The following is a 26273-nucleotide window of genomic DNA, read 5'->3' as shown; positions in this document are numbered from 1 at the left end:
CGTCTTTTACACGTCTAGACTACACTCGTTGGAAAAAAACATAATAATCTTTATGAAATACACGATTTGTATGCAAAGTAAATATATAAACTTTATCTTGTTTAAATAAATTATAATCACAAAGTGCCCAGTGTGATTGCAAAGCCACGCTGCATTTTAGTCATTATTTCAACCTGTTTTATTATTGAATGTATGCATATAAATGTAAAACAGATAAATATCCGGTCACTATTTAGGTGTGAGTTGGATGTAATTTCAAAAACTGTGATTCCAATATTATTTTAAGAAATATATTACAAAATCCCGCGATAGGACAGATTATCTCGCGAGATAGTGGTCACGTCACGCGTTCTTCCGGAAGTTCACATTCAAACACGAGGAGCGATTACGAGGGAGTTTTGTCTATATATTATGCAAAATCTACTGTTGGGTAAGTACATTGTGTATTATTTAATTAACGTGCTTAAGTTTTACTTGTTTGACACGAAGGCTCCGAAATTAACGTTGCCAGAATTGTCCACTGAGTATGGCGAAAATTAGCTATAAGGCTAAAAGCTAACGTACTTTGAAGTTATAACGTTACATGGTATAAAGTATGTTTAAGGATACAGTCAAAGTTATTACTGTAACTAATTAATGTAGCCTCTTGAAAGTCTCTTTCAGAAGGTAAATTATCTGAAAAATAAAAGTTATTTGGCATTAATGGAATTACAATGATTTGATTGCCTAAACATTGCACATGCAAAATATTAAATACTGTTTTGCATTAAGAGTTCAGCATAAGTGTTTGTTTGATTAACTTCCTTTGCCTTTGTTTTGTACAAAGGAAAAGTAGAATCTCATCCAAATAAAAATAAACAAACTAAAGGCACTGTGTCCTACACAGACCCTCCAAAATATAACCACCCAAAACCCAAGTCAGGTAAATGCCTCAGTTTGAAAATACATCAACAAATTTGAGTTGTTATTGTGGAGTTAATATAATTAATTATCATTTCGTTTTATTTACAGTTGAAGATCAACACAAACCAAATAAAGATGTGCATTCTACAAACAATAACAAAAGGTATGGAAAACTGTAGATATGAATTTTTGTAGATATGGCTTAAACAGTCTACACATTTGTTAATGTTCTAATTTGTCATATGTCCTTTTTTGTGCTAAAGATCAAGTTTTGTGTCAAACACACTTAGATGAGGCGTGCCCGATCCCTGACTTTGTCTACCCTACATTAAGTTGTAAGTTTTTGAATTCTTTGCTTAATACTACGAAAAAGCGTGATTCTTTCAAAAAGGACTTTTATATATTTTGATATGAAACTCAAAAATGTATATAAATTGTTTTGGTGTATTTTGTTTACACAGGCACACTTCATGACAGTAAACATCGGTATCAAGCTGGTGTGATTGATCTATACCCTGGCCTAGAATAAGCTGTGACACTATGAGACGTACGTGCTACTGATACTTTTGTTATTTTTTTGGTGCATTCCCACACTATACAAACACGTTGCTTTGCTCCAAAGTGCATACACTTTTGCCTTTATAATGTCATTCTTATTTTTAGGTAAAAATTTATTCCATGAGTCAGGGTTTTGCCTGAATGTCAACATAATATCCAAAAACTTTGATATAAAAAGTGATTTATTTTAATATTTTACACTACTATGTATTTTTTAAAATACATTGTGCATGTGTATGTTTATTGTACTTAATGAAATTACATGCAAGGTGTTTGTTTCGCAGGGTCACATAATGAACAGGCATCTTACAGACAACTGAAAGAGGCATACGGTAGTATTGTGTTCTTGTGTATTGTCATACACCTAAAGAGGATTTTTTTTAATCATACAATTATGGTGTTATTCATTCATAGTATTCTCTACAATCCCAAATTCTGGATTGACGCCCCAGTACCAGAGGGCACCCCAATCCCAGAGAGCACGCCAATCCCAGAGAGCATCCATCTGAAAGCAGGTGATGAATTTACTACTAATCAAGGAACTGGCTTTACTGACGAGATGCGCATGATATCGCATGCGATTTATCGTGCAGCCCTAGATTTTACATTAGTGACAACTCATCTTAGAGGATAAACATGTACATTTCTCTGAATCTGAGTTAATAGTTACAAATACAGAGCTTATAATGTCTGTCATTGCTCAACCACAAAGACCTAAAAGTACAGACAGCTAATTTCATAACTAATGCAGTATTACACTGTGAAGTTATTTATATATACTGTTAAAATATTACACTACCATATAATTAACTCTATTTGTCCAGGTGAGGTAACACAACGAAAAAATAACAGGATGGAGACTACCTGATTCTTCACCTATGGCCTCAGCTTCAAATGCAAGAAGCAAGAAATGCTATATGACTGTGTATTTTGCATTATGAATGCATTATGAATACATCAAAGATGTTGATAACAAGTTGATCTGCGTAAATTGTGACATAAAGAATATGTATATATATTTCCAGCTATCTTTCTATAACATTATTTCAATTGTTTTCACATGTAGGTCCAGCAACTGTCTGAGTTGGTGGATATTCTGTCAGAGACTGCGTGAACAACGTTATGAACAGGTATGTATTTCTCTTGAATTGTGTAATCCTGCATAATATTTCAGGAATATATATTGATTACCACCATAATAAACCCAGCTATTTATATTACTTCATTTCAGGATTAAATCTGTCACACATTACTTGTCAGAAGTTTTAATGTTCGTAGTGGTTCAAACAGTCAAACAAGAAATCAAAACATAATTTCAGTGTAAGCCATTACTTGTCATCAAAACTTATGGATGAGGATATAGTTTATAGCACTTGTTACATGATAGATGAGTAGTTGTGAAATGTTAAAACATAGTTTATGTTTGAACATTGCATGCAATTGCTATGTTGCACATTACTGTTAATTGTGATTTATTGACCATTTAGGTAATTTGTCTAAGGTGAAGTAATCAGACATTTCTTTCACAGAATGATGTCTAATTGTCTTATGGCCAAGTTCAATATGAGCGGTGGTGGACATCTGGAAAAGAAGGCTTTTAAAGGCACACCTTTGTATTATGTTATTCAAGGTAATTTGGGGAATATGTTGATCTAAAAAACTTGTTTTTGTATATTGATGTAATTTTCATTGCTATGATTTATGTATTTAGGGGACATCACAGCTCACCTGTCTTTATCAGAAATATCCTTTTCATTTTTTGACGATTACAAACCTAGTTCAGGGTCTTTCTCAAGGGCACCACAGTGGTTTTGTAGAGGGAGAGGACAAATGCTGTTTCCCCCACAACTGATCTAACACTTATTTAATGCAGAACATCTTTTATACTATATATTGTATTGTATTTTAATTGTATTTATTTTAAAAAGAAACATATTCTTCTCTTCCCTCAGATGCTGTGAAGAGGTGGAGCCCAAATGCCACAGACTCGGAAATAGATGCAGCTATGGCAGACCACCTCAAGCACGCTCCAGGAAGAGCTGGGGGTTGTGAAAACACTAAATAAGCCAAACAGCTGTAATGTGTTAAAGAGAGAGTACACCCAAAAATGAAAATTGTTATAATTTTCTTACCCACATGTTTCAAACCTGTATACATTTCTATTTTCTGCTGAACACAAAGATTGAAAAATGTTTGTAACCAAGCTAACTGTCAATAATTTTTTTTTACAACTGTAGTAATGGGTTGTGAGATCTGCTTTCTGCTTTCTATTCTTTCAAATATCTTTGTGTTCAGCAGAACATAGAAAAGTATACAGGTTTGAAACATAAGAGAGAGTAAATTGCTAAATAATCAATTTTGGGTGAACTATCCTTTTATATAGTAAAGTATTTTGAAATTGTTATTATAGTTAAACAGTTTAAAAAAATAAAAAGTGCCAAATCAGAACATGCTTCTTTTTATTGCTTATGTCCACAAATAATGTGTTCTTTAATGTGTTTGAAATACACGTGATTACAACGTTATAAAGACGTTCAGGTTTGACTGGACTAAATTTGTGTATTTTTAAAACCTTAATAATTGCCTATTACAATTGTACAAACTAGCCTGTTTTATATGCACGTTTTAAGTGAGTATAACGCCTACATTAAAGGCGCTCTAAGCGAATAATGTGCGACGTCACTTCCTGTTGATGTTTGAACTGTTTTCAAACAGACAGAGCGTAGCTAACTACTCCCCTCCCCCTCCCTTCCGTGCTTTCATGAACGCGCCCAACCCCCACCCCCAAATCCTTCTTGTCGTTTATTGGCTGGAATACTTTGTTTGGTTTTGTGCTGCTAGGTTTGGCCATTTGTTGATATTGCCGTTTGTGAAGTCTGGGCTGTCTACAGAGATCGCGTTTTTTTACAGTTTGATCAGCGGACAGGCAGCAAGCAGATAGTGAGGAGATGTTTCCGGTATGTAACAAAAAATGTTTTATGGTCTAAAACGCTTCAATTCGCTTAGAGCACCTTTAAGCAGAGACTCATATTACCGTCCAGAAGACGACATTTTTAGACGTGCACGGACCGTGCAGAAAAGACGTGTGATTCACGGTCAGATGACGTCAAAGACGTCGGTTGGATTTTCATTTTGGAACTATTTTTCAACCATGACGGGACGTGACGAACGGACGTCTTTTCAACGGTCATCACACGTCCAAATGTTTGCTGGGTTGCGTCATCCAATGAAGAGAATAGGCTATTTTTGAGCCGGCGAGTTTGGCGAGAATTTCATCAGTCGTGGGTAGGATGAACCGCTCCCTTTTTACATTTTCGTTTAGCTTTTTCAAATCCACACAGATGCGCACTTTACCGTTAGGTTTCATCACAGGCACCATCGGCGCGCACCAGTCCGTAGGTTTCGTTATCTTTTCAATGACTCCATTCTCCTCCATTCTCTGAAGTTCAGCTTTAACTTTGGGGAGTAATGGTAACGGCACTCTTCTCGCGGTGTGAACTGCGTAAGGCTCTACGTTCTCTTTTAGATTTATTTTAACAGGTTCTGTTCTCATTATTCCCTGTTCACCGAAAGCTGCGCTGACATGCTCGATTCTTTTAACTAAGCCCATTTCAACTGCTTGTTCTCTGCTTAGCAGATTGTTCACGGTGTCGCCCTCCATGACGTGAATTGTGAACTTGAACTTTTTATCTTTGTACTCCGTGGTCGTTTCAAATTGTCCTAAACAATTTATCCTTCCACCTGGGCTGTCATATTTCGCATGTGTCTGACTCAGTTTCACTTTACTTCCAAGCGAATTAAAAGTCTCCTCATTCATGACTGTCACGTCAGCTCCGGTATCAATTTTAAATTTTACTCGTGAGCCTAGCACGTTCAGTTTCACAAACCAGTTCTCTGAGACGTCTTGACTAGTTCTGCTTACCGTTCCCAGGTAATATGCCTCATCGTCATCACTTGGCTGTGTGTGTGTTCCTCTTGTTACCTCATTAACTGTCCTTGAGTAACACATACGCTCCCAGTGTCCTTTCTTTTTACATTTTCGACACTCACTTTCTGCTGCGGGGCATTTTTCCTTGTAGTGATGCTTCGTTTTTCCACATTTTCCGCACCATCCGCCCCCAGCCATTCTATCCTTCCTTCCTCTTGCTGGCTTCTTTTCATCCCATTTTCCTCTCCTTTCAGGTCGTCTGCGTGTAACCTCCTGAACACTGCTTGTCGCACCTTCCTCTTGTTGGCTCACCTGCTGTGCGATGTCCTCCGCCTGCCTCACCATCAGCACCGCTGTATCTAAGGTAAGGTCAGTCATCAGCTGCAACTTTCTTGAAAGCTCTTTATCTTTGATGCCAACAACAAGCTTATCTCTGATGTTCTCTGTTTTCTGTGCACCGAAATCACAACTCTCTGCTAATTCGTAGAGTGCACGGATGAACATCTCTGCCTTTTCCCCTGGCCTTTGAATGCGTTGGTAAAAGCACGCCCTCTCGTGGATGATGTTCTTTTTCGGGATGAAATAATCGTTAAACTTGTTCAGTACGGCGTCAAAATCTTTTTTCTGCTCGTCTCTCTCAAACGTGAACGAGCTGAATATGTTTTCTGCCTCTGGTCCCATGGCATATATGAGGGTACTCACTTGTACTTCGCCATCCTCCTCCTTCAGCTTCGAGGCTATCCTGTACCTCGTGAAGCGCTGTCGCCATGCGGCCCATTCCTGAGGTCTATCAAAGGTGAAGTTCGTGGGTGGAGCAAATTTCGCCATTTATACTTCTCCACAACTTCTGACACCATGTCAAATAAGTCTCTCTTACAACGACTTTGTTGCTTAGAACTTATTTATTTAATAGAACGTTACAGACACCGTCTTAATGCCTCAGTCTCAGACTACCGAATTCAAGTCCCGCCCCCTCTCACTCTCATTGGTTGTCAGTCAACATATGTAATAATCTAACCGCTATTACAGTTACAATACTGTTTCTGTTCAGAACGAACCAATTGGGAAAAAAATCTGGTTCAAAGCCCTGTTATTAATACGCTCTCTTGTAAAGTTTATTCATAGCCGCTGTATTTTGCTACTTATGTTGTCTGTCGATTTTTCTGTGTTTTCCCCTGCTTCTATTAATGTAAAGCTGCTTTGAAACAATTACCAATTGTGAAAAGCACTATATAAATAAAATTAGCTCGTCGCTCGCGCTCTCCTCCACTCAAGGTGGGTTCCATTCGACCGTAACTTTACTGCACTAGCATTTACGACGCATGCGCGAACATCAAAACTAATGAAATGTCTCATAAACTCCTTATTCATCGTCCTGCATTTAGCGTTATTTTCACCTTTTCTGAAAAAATGCATCATGTTATAAAGATTGGTAAACCAACATTTGTTATTTTTGCACTAATAAAACCTCGCTCATCTGTCACAAATTAACTTTTGGTACACTAAACTCTTTTGGTTCTCCACCCAATCTGCTGAAACCACAAGCTTTTTAAAAAAAGGTTGTGAAAGAAGTGTGAAGTGGCATGTTATTTATCAACTAGAAAATGATCTTTAGTTACTGAGAATTTTCAAAAACATGACATTGCTGAGGTACAGTGAAACCCAAAAGCAGTAAATACTGTATGTGCATACATGAAGATGTGAATAAAATTATAGCTTGGATTACCATGGTTTTCCCCCAGTGTGTTTCCTGATGTCCTAAAAATTCTTGCAAAATAAAGAAATGTTATTCTAGAAATAAATAGCTCTTCTCCAGCTGTCATCTCTGGATCAGGACCGTCGCCACGGGTGAACCACCAAAAAAATTTTTCTTGACCCTATGACGAGAAGCGGACATCTTAAAGGGTCATAAAATCCTCCTTTGTAAGCTCAAGTCCACCTTATAAGTTCATCATGTTTTTGATCTCATACAGTTGAGAGCTTACATTCCTAACCAGTTTTATTTTTTGGGGGTGTATTGATAACTATATGTAAACAATTTAGTACAGGTACTGTAGAAAAACATGATTTTTGGTTTCATTTAACCTTAATAACGTATTGAGTGTTAGAGTGGAATTTACCATGAAATTAACCATGCTTTTAATACAGTAACCATAGTTAATGATAAGCGTCACTGTCCCATATACACATTAGTGCCTCACTGCAGAACACGACATCCATGGGGGCGGGGTTGGATTTAGATCCAGGGGCGGAGCTGGATCCAGATCCAGAGATCCGATTGGTCGGCAGTTTTACCACAAGACATGTCATACACGTGTTGCTGCGTTACCATTTCTGCATTAAAGTCGTAACTAAATTAAGTTATTCTTTAGACATAAAAACTAACTTTACTTATGACTACAATAAAAGTAGTGCCTTTAGGGTGCACTGTAAAAAAAAAATTTTTTTTCACAGAAATATACTGTATTATTTTACTGAAATTTTCTGTTTTTTTTACATTACGTGTAAATGTCATTAAAATAAAGAAAAAAACTTTTATTAAAAACATTAACCATAAAATAAAATTAATAAACTGTAATTTCACTTAATGAGAAATCATAGTTTTTTTACAGGATTATTCTTATTTTTAATTGGCTTGAATGTTAAATTACATTGAATTCTATGTAAAAATACAAAAAAAATCACATATTTAAAATTAAGACAACTATATGTTTTTTTAATATGAAACCTTAACTTTAAGGTAAATACATGTAAAAAAACAATCGTAAAAAAACGGTAAAAAGTCTGGCAGCAAAGTTGCCAAACACTTACCTTCAAATTACAGTAAAAAACCTTAAGTTATTCTACGGAATAATTCTGTTTTTTAAAATACAGATATTTACCGTAAAATGTACTATATTTTTACAGTTCCACTGCTGAAGAATGAAAAGAAAATCCCATTAAAAAATGTCTGTAGAATGTAAAATAAATGAATAAATCTGCATATAAACTGGATATTATTGCAGAAATACCTCAAAATGATAAAATTAAATGAAGTCTTCTTTTTTACACAGTATTCTTTGGTAAATTCATAACATTATCAATTACATCCACAAGAACTATCTGTCAAATTACAGATTTTTAGATGTAAAACACAAAAAAAGTTACATAACATTACTTAAAATACCGTATTTTAACAGCTTTAGGCTTTTATTTTATGGGATTATCAAATCTATTAATATTAAATTCCTGTTAAATTTTGTTTTTGAACTGTAGAAAAAAATAAGATCACATTATAATAGCTTGCAAAGCCATATTTTTATCGTCATTACTTTATATAAACCATATTGCACAGTAATTACAAGCATTTATCCAATATATCTACATACTTTTCCCATTAATGTATAGGGTTTAATTTGAAAAAAACATACTTTTATAGTAATTAAAAGCAACTATCCAATATATCTACAGACTCTTCTCATTAATGAATGAAGTTAACTTTATAAATACATTACTTTATAGTAATTAAAAGGAACTATCAATTATATTTACAGACTTTACCTATTAATTTACAGGGTTTACTTTAAATGAACATACTTTTATAGTAATTACAAGGAATTATCAAATACACTTACGTACTTTTCCCATTAATCTATAGGTTTACGTTGAATAAATTTACTTTTATAGTCATTACACACAACTATCTAATATATCTATATACTTTTCCTATTAATTCATGAAGTTCAGTTTATATAAAAATTTTTATAGTAAATAAAAGCAAGTATCCAATATATCTACATTACTTTATCATTACTGTATAGGGTTTACTTTATATAAACATAATTTTATAGTATTTAAGAGCAACTGTCCAATATATTTATCCCATTAATTTAAGGACCCACATAGCAATTTTGGCAAAAGTAAAATAAGTTTTTCCTCGGCCCACATACAACAAATAATGACGGCCCTACAATGGCCCAGTTCTGGATTAGAGACAAGGGCCAGATAATATCCCATAACCGGCCCAGATCAGGTTCATTGGTACCGGTTCTCAGCCATAAGTCACCATATTAAAACCAGCATTTAACCAGAACTTCCAAAACTGAGCCATAACTCAGCCTGATCTTGCCCAAATTATATTAATAAATAACACAAAAAATTACTTTGAAATTATTTGCCATTTTTATTAATCAATAACACAAGTCAATAACACTACGACATCCACATTGTATGTGTTAAAACTATTCTAATATAAACTGCCAGCAATAAACAAAAATACTAGTTTGTTCAAATACATTATTGGCATGAATCTAACACCAACAACTTAAATTACAAAGCAATTTAATCCTTAGTAAACAAACAGAAGTTTAGAACAAACTAATAATAAAAATAAAAAATAAAAAAAACATTGTGACAGTTACACTGGTGTGTGAAACATAGTTTGCCCAAATGACCAGCTATACACAAATACAGAAGTTTTCATTGAAATTAACATATTAGCATGAATTAAAATTTAAATGAATTACCATGGGTAAATACAAGTTTGAACCAAACTGAACTTAAAAGTTAGTTAAGTTAATTAGAAACACTACAACTTCATGTGTATGTGAAACCAACTCTACAGTCAGCTTTACGGAAAGATACAAGTTCCAGTTAAAGTATTAGCATGAATCTAACTGAGGTAATTTCAAATCGATCGAAAAATTAAAACAATACAATTAATAAAATTGAAACAAAAACAATCCAACACTAATAATAATAATAAATGTGTATGAGAAAGTGTTCAAGATTGTCCTCAACAAGAAGTACTGCTTCTCAGCTCCTCTTTCCATAGACGTAAACATTACAGCAGCCCACTGTTATATTAAAGAAAATAGATGCAAATGAATATTTGTTATTAAGCCAAAGCCATATAATACAGCAATTAAAAGCATAAAGATATACTTCAAAACAGACAGATAGACCATTAGAAGTTGCTTTGGACGAAAGTGTTAAATGTCTAAATAAAATGAAACATAGCTTAGACCTTAAAGACGTACTTTTCATTAAGGTACTCAAAAGCAAATGAGATCTGAGCATGTACTTAAAGGACAAGTTCGGTATTTTACACTTAAAGCCCTGTTTTCGGATTGTTTATGATGAAATAGAACGGTTTTGACTGAAATTTCGAGATATGTGGCTGCCCCGAGAATTTTCAGGTGTTTCTTGTATCACCTCCCACCTCTATAATGGGTCTAATAGGTGCACTGGAACAATCCTTTCTTAAATGCATTAAACTTTCGTTTACAAAGACGTGAAACTCACCGAGTGGTCAGGGGTGTTCATTGATATGCTCACACAAAAATCGCTGCAAAAGATGCTTTCTGACACAGTCAGCAGTATCATTCAACCAACCCGTGCAAGTTATTTGAACAAACCCTAATAAACATATTAAACTACTCCATATGTATTGAGTATTGTTTTTGTTTATGAAAATATTATAACATTGCTTCTTACGCAGGTGGAGACATGAGCTTATGAAAGTATTTGCTTTTTTATTTAAAACATAACAAAAATAAGCTCAAACACATTAAGAACTATTATAAACATTAACTAAGCGGATTATGTCATGTATGTACTGTAATCACATTTTTGTAATAATATATAGTAGCAGAATAAATAAATCAGCTAACGTTAAATCAGCATATTTTTTATCAGCATTTTAAGTGTTTTTAAACAATTCTTGTATTTATTGTTTACTGGTAGTTTCTATGAAAGGTTTTACTGGATGGGGTTAAAACAAATGTTTTGTAGAGATTTACTGCATTTGTGTTAGCTATTATAGCAACCCCTGATTGCACAAAACGGCACACTTGTGTCCTTCGTAATAGGCTAACGTTAGCTATAGTGGCTCACCGGAAGTCATAAACCGGAAAGCTCAAAGATGGCGGCGCCCGCATTTACGTCAAGAAACAGGTGGATATAAACAAAAAGATGACAACATGAGCCTCAACATTTAATTAGGGCCCGAGCACACCGGGGTGTGAGGACCCTATTGTTCTTCAAGGAGTTATTATTATTATTATTTTTCTCCGACTTCAGCGGGACTTTAGAGGGCCTAAACATACTCAAAAACTCATGAAATTTTGCACGGATGTCAAGAGTGATGAAAATTTACATGTGGTGTAGGCTTTGGAATTAGGCGTGGGAAAACGGCTCTATAGCGCCACCTACAAATTTTCAACGAAGCAGCCCTCGGACTGTGTTTAACGTACAATTACGAAATTCGGTACGCTTCTGTAGCATGACAAGACCTACAAAAAAGTCTCTTGGAGCGAAGCCGTAAACCAAACAGGAAGTCAGCTATTCTGAGTTATTTTTGTGATTTGGGCGCAGTTTTTGTCATTTCCAGGCGTCATACTTTAACTAACTCCTCCTACAGTTTTCGTCGGATCATCTTCATATTTGGCGAGTGTCATCTTAAGGCCTTTGTGATGCTAAATTGCGAAGGATTTGACTCTACATAAAAATTTGTGTCGGTTCTGGCCCGACAAAATTTGATGTTTTCCGATGAAACAGGAAGTTGCTGAAACTCATGCATACAATGTCTGATCAGTCCCAAATTTCACATGATTGCTAAGAGTCCTGACCTGAACACATCTACATAACAATTTTCATTTATAGCCATAGCGCCACCAGCTGGCAACCTGAAGGAACATGTTTTAGCGCCACTTTCAAATATTCAATGCAACAGCCCTTGGACTGTGTTTAACTTACATGTACGAATTTCGGTATGCTCATGTATTATTACAAGCCCTACAAAAAAGTCTCTTGGAGCAACGCCCTACACCAAACAGGAAGTCAGCTATTTTGAATTATTTCTCAGATTTTGGCACAGTTTTCTCATTTCCAGCAGTCATACTTTAACTAACTCCTCCTACAGTTTTCGTCAGATCATCATCATATTTGGCGAGTCTCATCTTAAGGCCTTTGTGATGCTAAATTGCGAAGGATTTGATTCTATATTAAAATTTGTGTCGGTTCTGGCCCGACAAAGTTGGATATTTCGCTATGAAACAGGTTGCTGGAACTCAGGCATAGTGTCCGATCTGTCCTGACCTGAACACATCTACATGTCAATAGTCACTTATGGTTATAGCGCCACCAGCTGGCAACAGGAAGTGACATGTTTACACTGATTATGCAATGTCCGATCTGTCCCAAACTTCACATGATTAATAAGAGTCCTGGACTTGAACACATCTACATGTCAATAGTCACTTATGGTTATAGCGCCACCAGCTGGCAACAGGAAGTGACATGTTTACACTGATTATGCAATGTCCGATCTTTCCCTAACTTCACATGATTAATAAGAGTCTTGGACTGAACACATCTACATGTCAATAGTCGCTTATGGTTATAGCGCCACCAGCTGGCAACAGGAAGTGACATGTTTACACTGATTATGCAATGTCCGATCTTTCCCTAACTTCATATGATTAATAAGAGTCCTGGACTTAACACATCTACATGTCAATAGTCACTTATGGTCATAGCGCCACCAGCTGGCAACAGGAAGTGACATGTTTACACTGATTATGCAATGTCCGATCTTTCCCTAACTTCATATGATTAATAAGAGTCCTGAACTGAACACATCTTCATGTCAATAGTCACTTATAGTTATAGCGCCACCAGCTGGCAACAGGAAGTGACATGTTTACAATGATTATGCAATGTCTGATCTGTCCCAAACTTTACATAATTGACAAGAGTCCTGGACTGAACACATCTACATGCCAATAGTCACTTATGGCCATAGCGCCACCTGCTGGCAACAAGAAGTAACATGTTTTACACTGATTATTCAAAGTCAGATCTGCCCTACATTTTACATGATCAATAAGAGTCCTGGACTGAACACATCTACGTGCCAATATTTACATGTAGTCACTCATACTCTCATACACTTTTAAATGGTTCACCTATGTTTACATGCTTAAATGCCTATTTACTACTGTTCCCTTTAATTCTTATGCCACGGCGTGGCGGTGTCATGTGTGCGAGGGCCCTTCCATCACTGCTTGCAGTTTTAATTTACCTTGATGTTTTACGTGTCTACTGGAATATACACCCCATCATCCTTTTTGTCCTACTCCAGAGTCTTCCAAGTCTTGATGAACACAGACCTGACACACTTTCACCAAAAAAGAAAATTTAAACGTTACAGAAATACATTTTCAAATATTATTTTTTTTATAAATGTTCTAACAACGGGAAGACCAGATAACCAATTTAATTAACTTCATTAATAATATGATTACAGTAATTCTTATGCCTAACAACAGCTAATAATGGCCGTCAAACTGCAATAGCCTATAACACATACTAGATGATCACGTAAACGTTTGCATCCCTTTATTCGTTTGTTAGACATTTAAACTAAAACATTTTATGATTGAAAAAGTTTAAATACTCAAGTTCAGGTACTTACTAGTAATCTTGTTCTTTCTTCTTCTTTAACTTTTATTGGCGGTTGGCAACTAGTATCTTTCACCCGCTTTGAAATCTGTGTCCGTTATGATGGCCGGCTGCAGGCAGCGTTGCTCCTGTAACGGTTACCCCGCCTATTGGTTTATTTGATTGGCCACCGCTCGGCTTGCGTCAACAGGAAAGCAGAGGAAAGCTCGTCATCTGTTATGTGATTGGCCAGTGGCACTCGCCTTTTTTTGATTTGATTGGCCATCTCAATCATTTTTGATAAGGTGTTCTACATAATGCGTTGCAAGAACGTACAAACGGATGACGTTAAAATAACGCGAGAGGGATTTGAGATCATAATCCTGCGCATGATTTTTCGAGTCGTTCTCGCAGTACTTTGATGTCATCCGCTTGTAGGTTCTTGATGCACTGCATAATAAACTACGCATCCTAATGTAACGCGATCGTTTTTAACACTTCGGCAGGCAAAAAGCACAGTGAAACATATATCGTTTATTTATACAGTATCTAACTTTTTTTATTAACAAAAGCACCAACATACAAAATTCTCGTTGGGGAACAAGATATACATGCGTAAATACAATATACAGTAGGCTATCTGACATTTGATCGTAAACAATGATAGCTTTACAGTCGTTGAAGTTAGAAATTTTGAGCAGGAATAAACCCCCTGCTACAATGAAAAGCGCGCAAAAGCAAATTTAAATAGAAACAATCCATGGTACAGCTCAAGAAACGTTATCAATACTTTAAAATTCAGAAAGAAAAACATCTGGAAGTTCAGGATCACTTGAACAAAATTATCTTGACCATGATCTGAAACCATGTTTATGTAACTGAAATGTAAACAAACATAATTGTCCAAATACATTAGCTTCTTTTATTACAAAACTATTTAAAAAGGGTTAAATTACATTAAGATTTAGAAAGCCTAAAAATACTTAAATTCTTATAATTATTTATTGTAAATCACAGTTTTCAAATGTGGCTTACAATCACTAAACTGATCTGGGCCACATACTTCCCACCCACAATTGGCCCAAATGTTACCTGCCATCATGGATCTAGTGCCATCATTGCCCATACTTGGCTGACGTGTTGCATGCCATTGCCATTATACATTGCTGCTGAAATGGCGGGCGGTGGCTAGCTGTGGACACTTCCGTTTTCGACCACAGCAATAAAAAAAGTACAATGCAGCCAGTTCACATCATACAGTACATACGCCCACTCCCCTAACATATAGCCTAAATACAGAATGAAAATACCAGTACACAGAGGGTATTTAGAACAGAGACAGACAGAGCCAGACGACCTGAATGGAGTAAAACAAGCTTGTACTATCCTAACATGTTAGAAGTCTTTGACTTCACAGTCATTAATGGCCATTTTGTGATCTTCATCCCACTTTTACGGAGTCCATGGGCCCATGAGCCCCAAAGTCTATTACAGATGCTGGCCTGAGGCTCTTTTTCCAGTACATACTTTGCAGTACATACTTTGTGTCTGTATCTTATCAACTTTGGCTTCTGATGTCAGTTAGATGGCATGCAGACAGCTGGGAATTAAAATTAGCACCTCACACCTATCAAATACAGGGCAACTGCAAAACTTCCAAGTCCCCTGCAACCAATTCAGAAATATACAATTAAGAAATGTATTATATTTCAGAAGCAAAGATAAACTTTGCTGGCCACATCAGCTTAAGATTCAACAAGTGCAGAAATAAGAGTGATAGATAAAAAATATATGCATAAAATAAAAAAATAAAAAGAGCTATGTAGGCTACCTTTCATGCAGATATGTTGTAAATAAAAATTGAACATAATAATAACTGTGTGTTATACTACAGACACAGATCTAAAAATATTGCCTCGAAAGATGAAATACTGCAGGAGGTATTGTTGCACAGCTAAATAGGCCTATACAGTTATTGTACAGGTAATAATTGCACAGCTTAAGTTTTATATAAAATTCTGAAATCAAGAATAGTCAGTGATTGTTTATGCATCATATTTCCCGTGTTTTACTGTCAGGCACTGACTTAGTGTTTACAATTCTGAAGTGTTCTGTAACAATTTCATAAGTGGCAGAGAAAAATTGAATGGCAACATTTTCAGACCCCACCCATGGACTGTATCAGCTGCTGCTGTCTGGCAAGTGGTGCTGCAGCCTCAAGTCTCTGAGCATCATGCTTTGGGACAGTTTTTCTGCAAGACAACCAGGCTTAAGAATGCTGGAAACTACTAACCTCCTAATGCCTGTCTGCTTTGTTGATGTGAAAGGACTGAATCTTGTGTCCTGATATGTCCTCTTTTGGCTTGGCTTTTAAGGGTGAAATTGTCCTTTTTGTCTGTTTGAAATGCTGCCCTGACAGTGGTTTTCTGTTATCGTATATATTGACCATAGACTATATTGGCACATGTCCACTTTAAAAACATTGAAGACACAAAGTCAATCTGTATATTCAACAAAATTCAAGGCCCTCACTGTGAAATCATTAGGCCACTACACAATTTTCTCGGTTGATGGGGAAAACAGCCACACTATGAATAAAGCTTTACAATGGGGTGCTATATTTTTTAATTTACAATAGGTGAACAATGTGTGAAAGACTAGGAATTTATTCTGGGGCTCAACAGTTCAACCAAGGCTCTTGCATAAACTTGAGCTTTGGTAAACTGGGGGTGAAGCAATTGAAGACATTAAAATGCTTGAAACATTAAACAACCGTGTAAGTGTAAACAATCATCGTAATTGTTTTTAGTCTCTCTCTCTGTGCTTTAGGTATCAAGAAAGTGCGCGCAGATTCAAATAATTGAATGTTGTACAATCATTGGACGAATCGTACGGCAGAGGCAATCTCGACCAATAACATCGCTTGACTTTGGGAGGGGGATCTACGTCATAACGTAAGATCGCGCCATACTGGCAGTGGCCACTGGCCAGAGTAGAGAGCCTTGATAAAGTATGGAACGTTTTCAGGATATTCAGCTTTCACTAAAGGTAAATTAATAAATTTACGCAGCCGGCACATGATCTACCTTTAACGTTGATATGATTAAAATAATGTCAGTTGTTGTTTAAACGTTGATATATATATATATATTGTGCGCGGGTCTGCGCCCCTATTTTAAGTTTGAAAATACGTCCGTTACTATCGGTCAGAGCAGCTGCTGCTTTGCGTTGATTTCTCTGTCAGACCTGGATTATTTTATATCTGCCTGTTAAATTCTTAAATTTTCAGCGAATTTTAGTTGATGTGTCAATGAAGAACAAAAGCTGGAATGTGAATAGAAGAAGGGGTCGTACGGGGTCTGTAAAAATACTCAAGTGGTGCTCGCTGCATATCAGGTAAGAGATCATTTTTCATTAACACTCTAACGTTTAGGGACACGGGTAGCATAACGTTACTGCAACCTCATAGGATAACTTAAATAGCTTATCGCTGTGTGTGTTTTTGTACTGCTTCGCTATTAGCGTAGCGATATTAGCACGTATTTCAATGTGTTCGTAGTACATTACCATCTGACATTGCTGTGTTTTATATGACGTTATATGATTAATGTTGTCAGCTAATGTTAGTTTAAAACTCAAAGGCATGGGGGGTAAAAAAGCGTGGGAATGAGTAACTTAAAGTGATAAAACAGTCATTTATTCGTTAGAGTATATGTTTACATAACCTCTTTATAATGACATTGAAAAGATATTTGATTTGTTTAACTTACTTGTTTAGATCAAGCATTGGAATAAGATTTTTATCGGGGGAGAACAACCAACAGAGAAAGACCCATTCACCAACTACAGTAAGTCAATTTTACCCACGTACTATTCGAAAACCAAGGATAGTATTAAGTATGATTTTCATACTGTATTTCATAAAGTAACACAGGGTAGGCGTAATAATCCATGGCTTTAGCCTACACCTTTCCGGCTGCCCCCCTTGTTTGTAATGAAATTGCTGTAAATATATTTTGTCCTATGTTCAGTAACCAAATAAACTTTCTTACATTCATTCTACAAATCTGAGCAACTTTCTGTCCTTTTGTCTTTCTTCTCCTGAAGTGGCGCACTGAAAGGGGAGATTCATGTCACCTTCACCAGTCCTTTCTTTAATTGCTGGAAACTGTTAAGGGAAAGACCCTCAGACATAATAGGATAAATGTGGCTGCAGGTAAAATTATTTGATGGTGTTAAGGTTTATCATTATCTAACAAACCAAATGCTTTGTTCAATAACAAGAAATCACGTTAGGGCCATTTTCTGGAAGAGAAATCCACTTGGACAGGTAAGTTAACGTTATGTGTAGCATTTTAATGTTTGTGCATTTGTCCATATGACGCTAAAGGGGTTTATCAAATCTTTCTCACCCATGTTATGGTTCATATTCTGTGTTCAGTTTGACAAGGATCAAGAGGCCAAGGACCAGGTGGTGAAGTCGGAACCAGACCAGACAGCTCTCGCACAGCCAGCCTCTGAACCTGCTCTACAGTTTGAATCGCCCGGGTGAAGTTAAACTCTACTTTGCTGGTGACCCAGATGGCTGAGAACATGATAGGCTGAAACCCTGGAAGCTAAGAGGGAAGCGGCAAAGGAGTTCGAAGAAGAGCTGAAAAGCACGTCTTAATGAACACAAGGTGAGGATTTGTATGGAAATCCAACTGGTTTATCCAGATTATTTACAAGTGGATTTAAGATTTTGTTGATCACATCTACAGAGCAGCTTGAACCCTTTTAAGACATTTTAACCCCTTAAAGGCGGAGTCCACGATGTTTGAAAAACGCTTTGGAAAAGGAGACGGGCTGACTACCAAAACACACTTATAGCCAATCAGCAGTAAGGAGCGTGTCTACTAACTGACATCCTTGCCGGGTTGCGTATGTGTGGGGTGGGTCTATCAACAGAAGGTCCAGAGTCTATTTGTTTAGGTGATTTCAAATATCAACATTGGCTTTCAAACATCGTGGACTCTGCCTTTTAATGTTCCTGCATTAGAAGCATTAATAGAGGCAAAGTTTGTTCATGCTCAATTTTCATTCGAGCTCCAAACTGAAATTATTGTTGAGCGGCAACCTAATGGCTTTGCTCTGGCGATGCTGTGAGGGAGGCAAAGTTGCCATTGTGTGTAAATTGAAAACAATACAATGTGGCCATGGCTGATGTGTAGGAATTTTTGCAAGCATGATACATCTTTTTTTATTTTTCAGGACAAGGCCTGGTGAAAGCCACTACAGAGGATCATAGCCATCGTTGGAGTTCTGAAAGGACGTGGGTGAATATCAATCTGCCAAATGAACTTTTTTTTAGCATGCACATTCACATCTTTATATTAATACTGATTATATATGAACTTGTTTGTTTGTTACTGGAAACAACTTCGCTTCTATTGTGTTTGACAGAAGGAGTTTTAAGCCTATGTGCATTTTCTAGATGTTAAGCATGAACAGTACTTAAACAACCATTACCCGTACCAGCTCTGTCCGTGCTCCATTTTCCATTGCAGATCATACTCAAGAGATAGTACCCCTTAAATGCAGCTGGTTGTCATAGCAAGGCCACACACAACTGCCGCGGCGTAATGTTCAATGCGAGGTACACACCAGCGCCCCAATTTAATTTAAAACGTTTCAGCATTACTCGGATTGTACTTAATTTAACTAAAACAAATATCAAAAACATGTCTAATTAATACTTTATCAACACGTCATACTCCTGGAAAAGACCCACATAAATCACATATTTTAAAGGAATAGTCTACTCATTTTCAATATTATTTAATATTTTCATATTTCAACATATATCAATAATATGTTATTACCTTAACTAAGAATTGTTGATACATCCCTCTATCATCTGTGTGCGTGCACGTAAGCGCTGGAGCGCGCTGCGACGCTTCGATAGCATTTAGCTTTGAGTTCACTCAAAAGTCGATTTAAAATTGCAGTTTAAAAAAACTTGCATGCATTGAAGACCCGTCACCCCTAGGAACAACATGAAACGATTGAATATATCTTCATATGATATATCAGGACACTTCTTAATTTCATCCTCACACTGGCTCATACATGGCTGGTGTAGTAAATATTTACCATAACTGTTTTTATCATGTTTTATGCGTGCTCCCACCACACTGTTTTCTACTTGCTGGCCATAAAAACTGAGCTCCCGCACAAAGAAGGGAAATACGTCACATCTCTTACTCCCGCGTTTGAAAATAATGTGGATAACAACATTATTCTGTTTGAGGTGTAACAAGCTGTGTTCCCACATGTTTAAAGGCTCTCTAAGCGAATCTGCGAGACGTTAGTTATTGTTGACTTTTAAAACTGTTTTCAAACAGACGGAGCGTAGCTAACTCCTCCCCCTCCCTTCCGTGCTTTCATGAACGCGCCCAACCCCCACCCCCAAATCCTTTGTCGTTTATTGGCTGGAATACTTTGTTTTGTTTTGTGATGCTAGGTTTGGCCACTTGTTGATATTGCCGTTTGTGAAGTCTAGGCTGTCTACAGAGATCGCGTTTTTTTACAGTTTGATCAACGGGCAGGCAGCAAGCAGATAGTGAGGAGATGTTTCCGGTATGTAACAAAAAATGTTTTATGGTCTAAAACGCTTCAATTCCCTTAAAGCGCCTTTGTTTTGCCGCTTATGACCGTAATCATCATGGAAAACGTTGGTTTACTGATACTACACGCCAGAAGTCGCACCCATAATTCGCGCAAATCGTCATGGGGTGTAGGAATAGTGTGCATAGGGCCCAAAATTATTAACAAGAGGGTAACATTCTTCATAGAGCCATAGCTTATTTATTTTGCTTTTAAAGTGCACCAAATGAATGCACTTAACATTAAAATGAACACTTTTCTTTTGAGTGGAAATGTACATCTCAAATGGGGATCTGCAGTGAATGGAAAGGACATTGCTGTAAAATATCAGAAATATGTATGTATGTATGTATTTAGTGAAAAAGTTGTTGATGCAAATGCACTTAACATAGACCTTCTGTTTGTTTTTTGTACATTTAAAACACAATATACTAATACAGAATGTGTGGACATAAACTGGAATGTTGGTTGCAATTACTGTCAAATAATGTTTATATTAAGTAAATCCCATGTACTATTAAGAAAAGTCTGTAGATATATTGGAGTTGTTTGTTATTACTGTCAAATTATATTCATATAAGGTTAGTCCCATGCACTTATAAGAAAGGTCTGTATATATCGGAGTTGCTTATAACAGTGGTTCTCAAACTGGGGTCCGGGGCCCCCAGGGGGGCCGCGAGATGGTGCCAGGGGGGCCCCAGTTTTATGACATTTTATAAAATACATTAAATTCTAATGAATTCTGGGAAATTAAACCAAAAAAAGGTAGCACTACTTTGTATAATTTAATGTTTTGTTTAATTAAAATGTGAAGTTTTAGAACAGTTTTTTGTCATAAATTTTCTTTGGGGGGGCGCGAAGGAATGCACCGTACCCAAAGGGTGGCCGCACGCTGAAAAAGTTTGAGAACCACTGGCTTATAAAGTAAACCCCATGATGTAATGGAAAAAGTATATGTGTGTGTGTGTGTGTGTGTATATATATATATATATATAGGGCAGTTGCTTGTAATTGCCATCAAATATTGTTTACATAAAATAAACATGTGTATTTTTACATATATGGGATAATTGCTTGTAATTACTGTCCATTTATGTTTATATAAAGTGAACCCATGCATTGAGTAAATGTCATGTTGATATAAAGTTTTATTAGTATAAAGCAATGTTTATATAAAGTATACCTCATACATTGATGGTAAAAAAATGTAAATTTATTGGAGATGTTTTTGTAATTAATGTCAAGTATTGGTTATATAAGGTAAACCCCCATAAATTAATGGTAAACGTATGTAGATATATTGGAAAGTTGCTTATAATTACCATAATAAAAAATTTTTTATAAGGTAAAGCCCCCATACATTAAAGGTAAAAAATATGTAGAAATATTGGAGAGTTGCTTGTTATTACTGCCAAATAATCTTTATATAAAGTAAACCCCCCAGTATTTAAATGGTACAAACATGTAGATATATTGAAGAGTTGCTTGTTATTACTGTCAAATAATGTTTATATAATGTAAACCTGCATACATTAATGGTAAAAGCTTGTAAATTTAGTTTAGATGTGTCTATAATTACTGTCAAATAATGTTTATATAATGTAAACCTGCATACATTAATGGTAAAAATTTTAAATTTAGTTTAGATGTGTCTATAATTACTGTCAAATAATGTTTTTATAAATAAATAACTATTAAAAATATGTTTATGAAACGTAATATCACAAGATCTTATTTTTTTGTACAGGATAAACCCAACATTTAACAGGAATTTACTGTAAATAGATTGAATAATGACATAAAATAAAAGTTTAAGTCGATCAATATACTGGTATTAGGCTTTAAATTAGCGTATCTGAAGGTAATTATACTAAATTTTTTGTGTGTTTTAAATGGAAAAGTCTTTACTTTGACAAGGAGTTCTCGTAGATAAATTGTATTACCTTAAATATATACGAAATAATACTGTATTAAAACAGAAATCTTTGTTTTAATTATGTAATTTTAAGGTATTTCTGCAATTTTTAAAAGTTTTTATACAGATTTATACTTTCGTTTAACATTCAATGGAGATTTATTTTATGAAATTTTTTATTCTTTCTACAGCAGGTTGACTGTAAAAATACAGAAAATGTTTACGGTAAATATCCGTTTTCAAAAAACAACATTTTCCCGTAAAATAATTTAAGGTTTTTCACTGTAATTTGAGGGTAAGTGTTTGGCAACTTTGCTGCCAGACTTTTTACCGTTTTTTTACGGGTTTTTTTTTTACAGTGTGAAATGTAAGTTTTTTGCTATAATGTTTGGAGTAAAACATTTCGGGTAAGCCTACTACGAGTAATCTTACCACATGCAGTTTAAGACCTATGAATGGATACAGTATAAATATGCATAATTATTAAAATGTATAGGCTATGGCATGTTATTTAGAAATTAATAAATTGAATGTTTATCTTGTATGGACTTTGAACTTGTTTTACGCGTTGCTTACAGCCAGGTTTCCCTCAAGTTAGATGGTTTACTTTTTTATTTGCTAATAAAACATATCAAATAAATTTGTTTATATATTTACTCGTATAGGAATAGCTGTGTAATAAGTGGGATAATGTGATATCACAATGTCGGGAACGTGTCCTTACCTCCACTTACACCTACCTGTGATACTTTCTAAATTATGAATCTTTCTCGACTATATTATTAATCAAACTTAAATTGATAAGAGCAAACGTTGGCGACCACAGGTTGCAACTAATTTCGGGCTGCAACAACGCAAATATACTGGTTCATTTGGCGGAACAAAGTATATAAAGTGGGAGGAGTTGGATCTAGATCCAACCCCACCCCCTGGATGTTGTGTTCCGCAGTGAGAACCATCTCCATATACAGGACACCTAAGTTTACTTCAATATTGTTTATGTAAATTTTAATCCATCATAACACACTATGTATCATTGGAAAGGTCTAAACCGAACAGACATTTCAACAGTGTTTTATAAAATAAATTATGTAGGGAGAGTAATTGATTCATTTATGAAGAGAGTGTGCCACAAAACATTTGTATCCAATGTCACTATCCCACCAGCTGTGTTTTGCATGTGACTTCTTATCGAATCACGACAAACTATATATTACTGGAAAGCTCTGAGAGTGTAGTTTTCATATATCATCACCTTTTTGGGAAAAAAAATAACGTAGTGAAAGTCAGTTTCTTAAAGGTCCCGAGCCCAATTAGTTTTGACATATTTATAATCAGGGGCGGATCTACCGGGGTGGCACGGGGTGGCAGTTGCCACCCTAAATAAAAGCATTGCCACCCCATATGCCACCCCAGCGCGGGTATCCTAATATATATAATTTATACCCGAGTAGGCTCTTTTAACCAGAAAGGCAATGTAGTTTTTCTCTGCGTGTGTTTGGGGGTGGGAGACACATATCTGACGATGATTGGTGTGTGTGTCTTAGACGGGGTGGGACAACCACATAGCTGATGGTGATTGGCTTAATTTCCATCGTTAGCCAACCAGAGGCAGCAGAGTTCATACACAAGCATGCAGTCAGTCCGAGCAGAAAGTCTTTTACAGTGTAAAAAAAGTCTGCGCAGATTTGCCAACTTGGTGACTTGGTTGCTAGATTAAGAAACTTTTTAGACCCCTTTAGCGACTTTATTAAAAAAGCGACTAGGACAAATCTAGCTATCTTTTCTGGCGTGGTTGGAGACGTTTGGAAACTGCGGTGAAAGGATGCATCGCCCCATCCAAGGCACTCACATGCAGCCCGGTTCTCGCGCTGCAGTCCATCCGTGATCCGAGTCGCACAAACCCGCAACAACAGAGCGATGGCGAATACAACGAGCTCAAAACAAAGGTAGCGGATGCAAGCACAAAGTATAAAAAGCACAAACGTTACTTTTCCATTGTTGAGGTGAAAGGCAAGAATGATTATGGACGTGCAACTTATGCCCATGAAGAAAGAGTCTCTTCACGTGACGTCTTTAGAAAGTAATTCTGATCTAATAAAGCACCTCACATCATCACATGCTGCCAAAACAAATTCTCTTTAGTGTCTTAAAGTGATTAAGTTGAGCATCACATCAGCAAATCAGAGTACTAAATACGGTCATATTTATAGATAAATGTTGCATCAGGATAAAAATACAAAAATTAAACTGATGTTAAATATTGCACGAGGTAGTTGCTTGGTAGTTAAAACAACTGAACTGCAGGTTTGTGTAAGTAGTAAATTTATTTATTTATTTTAATTTATTTATTTCTTTCTAGATTTAGCCCGTCATGTCTTGTTATCTACTGCAGCAATCAAAATATTCCATATGTGCATATGAAATCGCTCGTTATGATATAGTCTGATGTTTTTATTTGTCTTCGTTAAGGAGACAAAACTATTCAGTGTTGTGTATGTTTAGAAAGCTTGAAAGACAACTTAATGCGGCATTTTCCAGGATATTATGAAAAGAAAGGCTGATAACCATTCTTTTTACCAAAAATAATAGAAAAATCAAATACTATGGGAGTGGAAGGTACAAATAAAACAGAAAAATATGTTGTGGAAGGGAAAGGAATAGATGAAGTAATGAAGGAAAGAAACATATGGATGGCAAAGAGCTAAAAAGAAGTGAAAAGACAGAAATCCATCATCAAGTGAGTGAAAGGATTAAAGAAGAGGGTTATGAGAGAAAGAGATTGCCTTTCAAATATGTTTTACATTAATATAAACTAGGCAATCCTATTTTATTTATATAACAGTCTTTATACCATTATGTTCAACCAGTCAGTGTTTTTAGATATTGATAAGCTGTATGTATTAACTTAGTATTAAGACAAAGGGTGCTACAGAGATGCTAAATGTAGCTGCTTGGGTACTTACTTATAGGAACATTTGTTGTTGCGTTTATTAATGTTATAAAAATTTGAGGTCCAGTGTTCACCGAATATAGTATATACACTATATAATTTCTTGAATCCACGACAACCATACAAGGACGCTTACTTCATTGCCACCCCTTGTAGTTCTCATGCCACCCCCTTGCCACCCCATAAATAATTTTCTTGATCCGCCCCTGATAACACTAAACCCCTAAACCCAAGAAATCATGATAAACTATATATAATTGGAAAAATGTCATGTTTCAAAACATTTAAGCAGCAGTAATAATAATGCAGTGACAATAATTTATTCATTTATGACAAAAGTGTGCAGCAAATCATTAAAACCCAATGGCCGTTGTGGATAAAACCACTAAAAGTGTGACACAAACCTTGTTTTTTTTGTGTGACTTGAACATTTGGATCACAACTACTTGAGACTTAGGGCTTCATGCTTACATTATTACTTTTGTGAAATATTTAAATTTTGATAATTTTATTCATAAAAATAATAATTTGTTGGATAATTTTTATTGTTTATACATTTAAACTACTATAACAATTTTTCTGTTTAAGATTTCCATACACTTCAGTGAGGAACCTTAAACTGTCTTTTTTAAAAGATTAGGCTTCTAGATAAAACAAATGCCAGAATTATATTCATTTGAAGATGCACATCAACTTTTCACCCCCTCGCCACGCAAAAGGTTAAAATATGTTAAAATATGAGTTTGCAGTAAATGCATAATGTATTTACCATTGTCTTCTTGATTTGCATGGTTAAACAAATAGTAATAAATCCTCCAAAAATCATGGTTAGCATAGTTTTACTATCATAAAATCATGATTAATTTTGATTTATTAGTTATTAGGTCCCATTATGGGTCACCATTTTTAGAGTGCAGTCAGTTGTTTCTGTGGCACTTTTCAGGTTGAAG

General features: G+C 35.8%; 3 long non-coding RNA genes across 7 annotated transcripts; 2 read left to right on the top strand and 1 right to left on the bottom strand.

Moving 5' to 3' along the window:
* The first annotated feature begins 256 nt into the window (after positions 1-256).
* Positions 257-3909, top strand: LOC135770942 (uncharacterized). 5 transcript variants are annotated; one of them, XR_010542808.2, is made up of 11 exons: positions 257-430; positions 827-922; positions 1012-1066; positions 1167-1238; positions 1365-1450; positions 1746-1793; positions 1876-1976; positions 2286-2357; positions 2528-2591; positions 2991-3091; positions 3414-3909. It is a non-coding gene; the product is annotated as an uncharacterized lncRNA (long non-coding RNA). The 5 variants fall into 5 exon arrangements; XR_010542807.1 differs by lacking the exon at positions 2286-2357 and having other exon boundaries at positions 286-430; XR_010542806.1 differs by having other exon boundaries at positions 286-430; positions 2286-2591.
* A 5507-nt stretch (positions 3910-9416) lies between these two features.
* LOC135770941 (uncharacterized) lies at positions 9417-13976 on the bottom strand. The gene is made up of 3 exons (XR_010542805.2): positions 13845-13976; positions 13452-13547; positions 9417-10224 (listed from the first exon to the last, which is right to left on the bottom strand). It is a non-coding gene; the product is annotated as an uncharacterized lncRNA (long non-coding RNA).
* Positions 13977-16751: 2775 nt separating this feature from the next.
* LOC135770940 (uncharacterized) lies at positions 16752-22142 on the top strand. Its single transcript, XR_010542804.2, has 6 exons — positions 16752-16858; positions 17100-17206; positions 17589-17658; positions 17918-18140; positions 18252-18489; positions 19061-22142. It is a non-coding gene; the product is annotated as an uncharacterized lncRNA (long non-coding RNA).
* The last annotated feature ends 4131 nt before the right edge of the window (positions 22143-26273 follow it).

The sequence above is a fragment of the Paramisgurnus dabryanus genome, chromosome 8, assembly GCF_030506205.2.
Source record: "Paramisgurnus dabryanus chromosome 8, PD_genome_1.1, whole genome shotgun sequence".
NCBI lineage: Eukaryota > Metazoa > Chordata > Actinopteri > Cypriniformes > Cobitidae > Paramisgurnus > Paramisgurnus dabryanus.
This window is presented reverse-complemented; position numbering and strand designations above follow the sequence as displayed.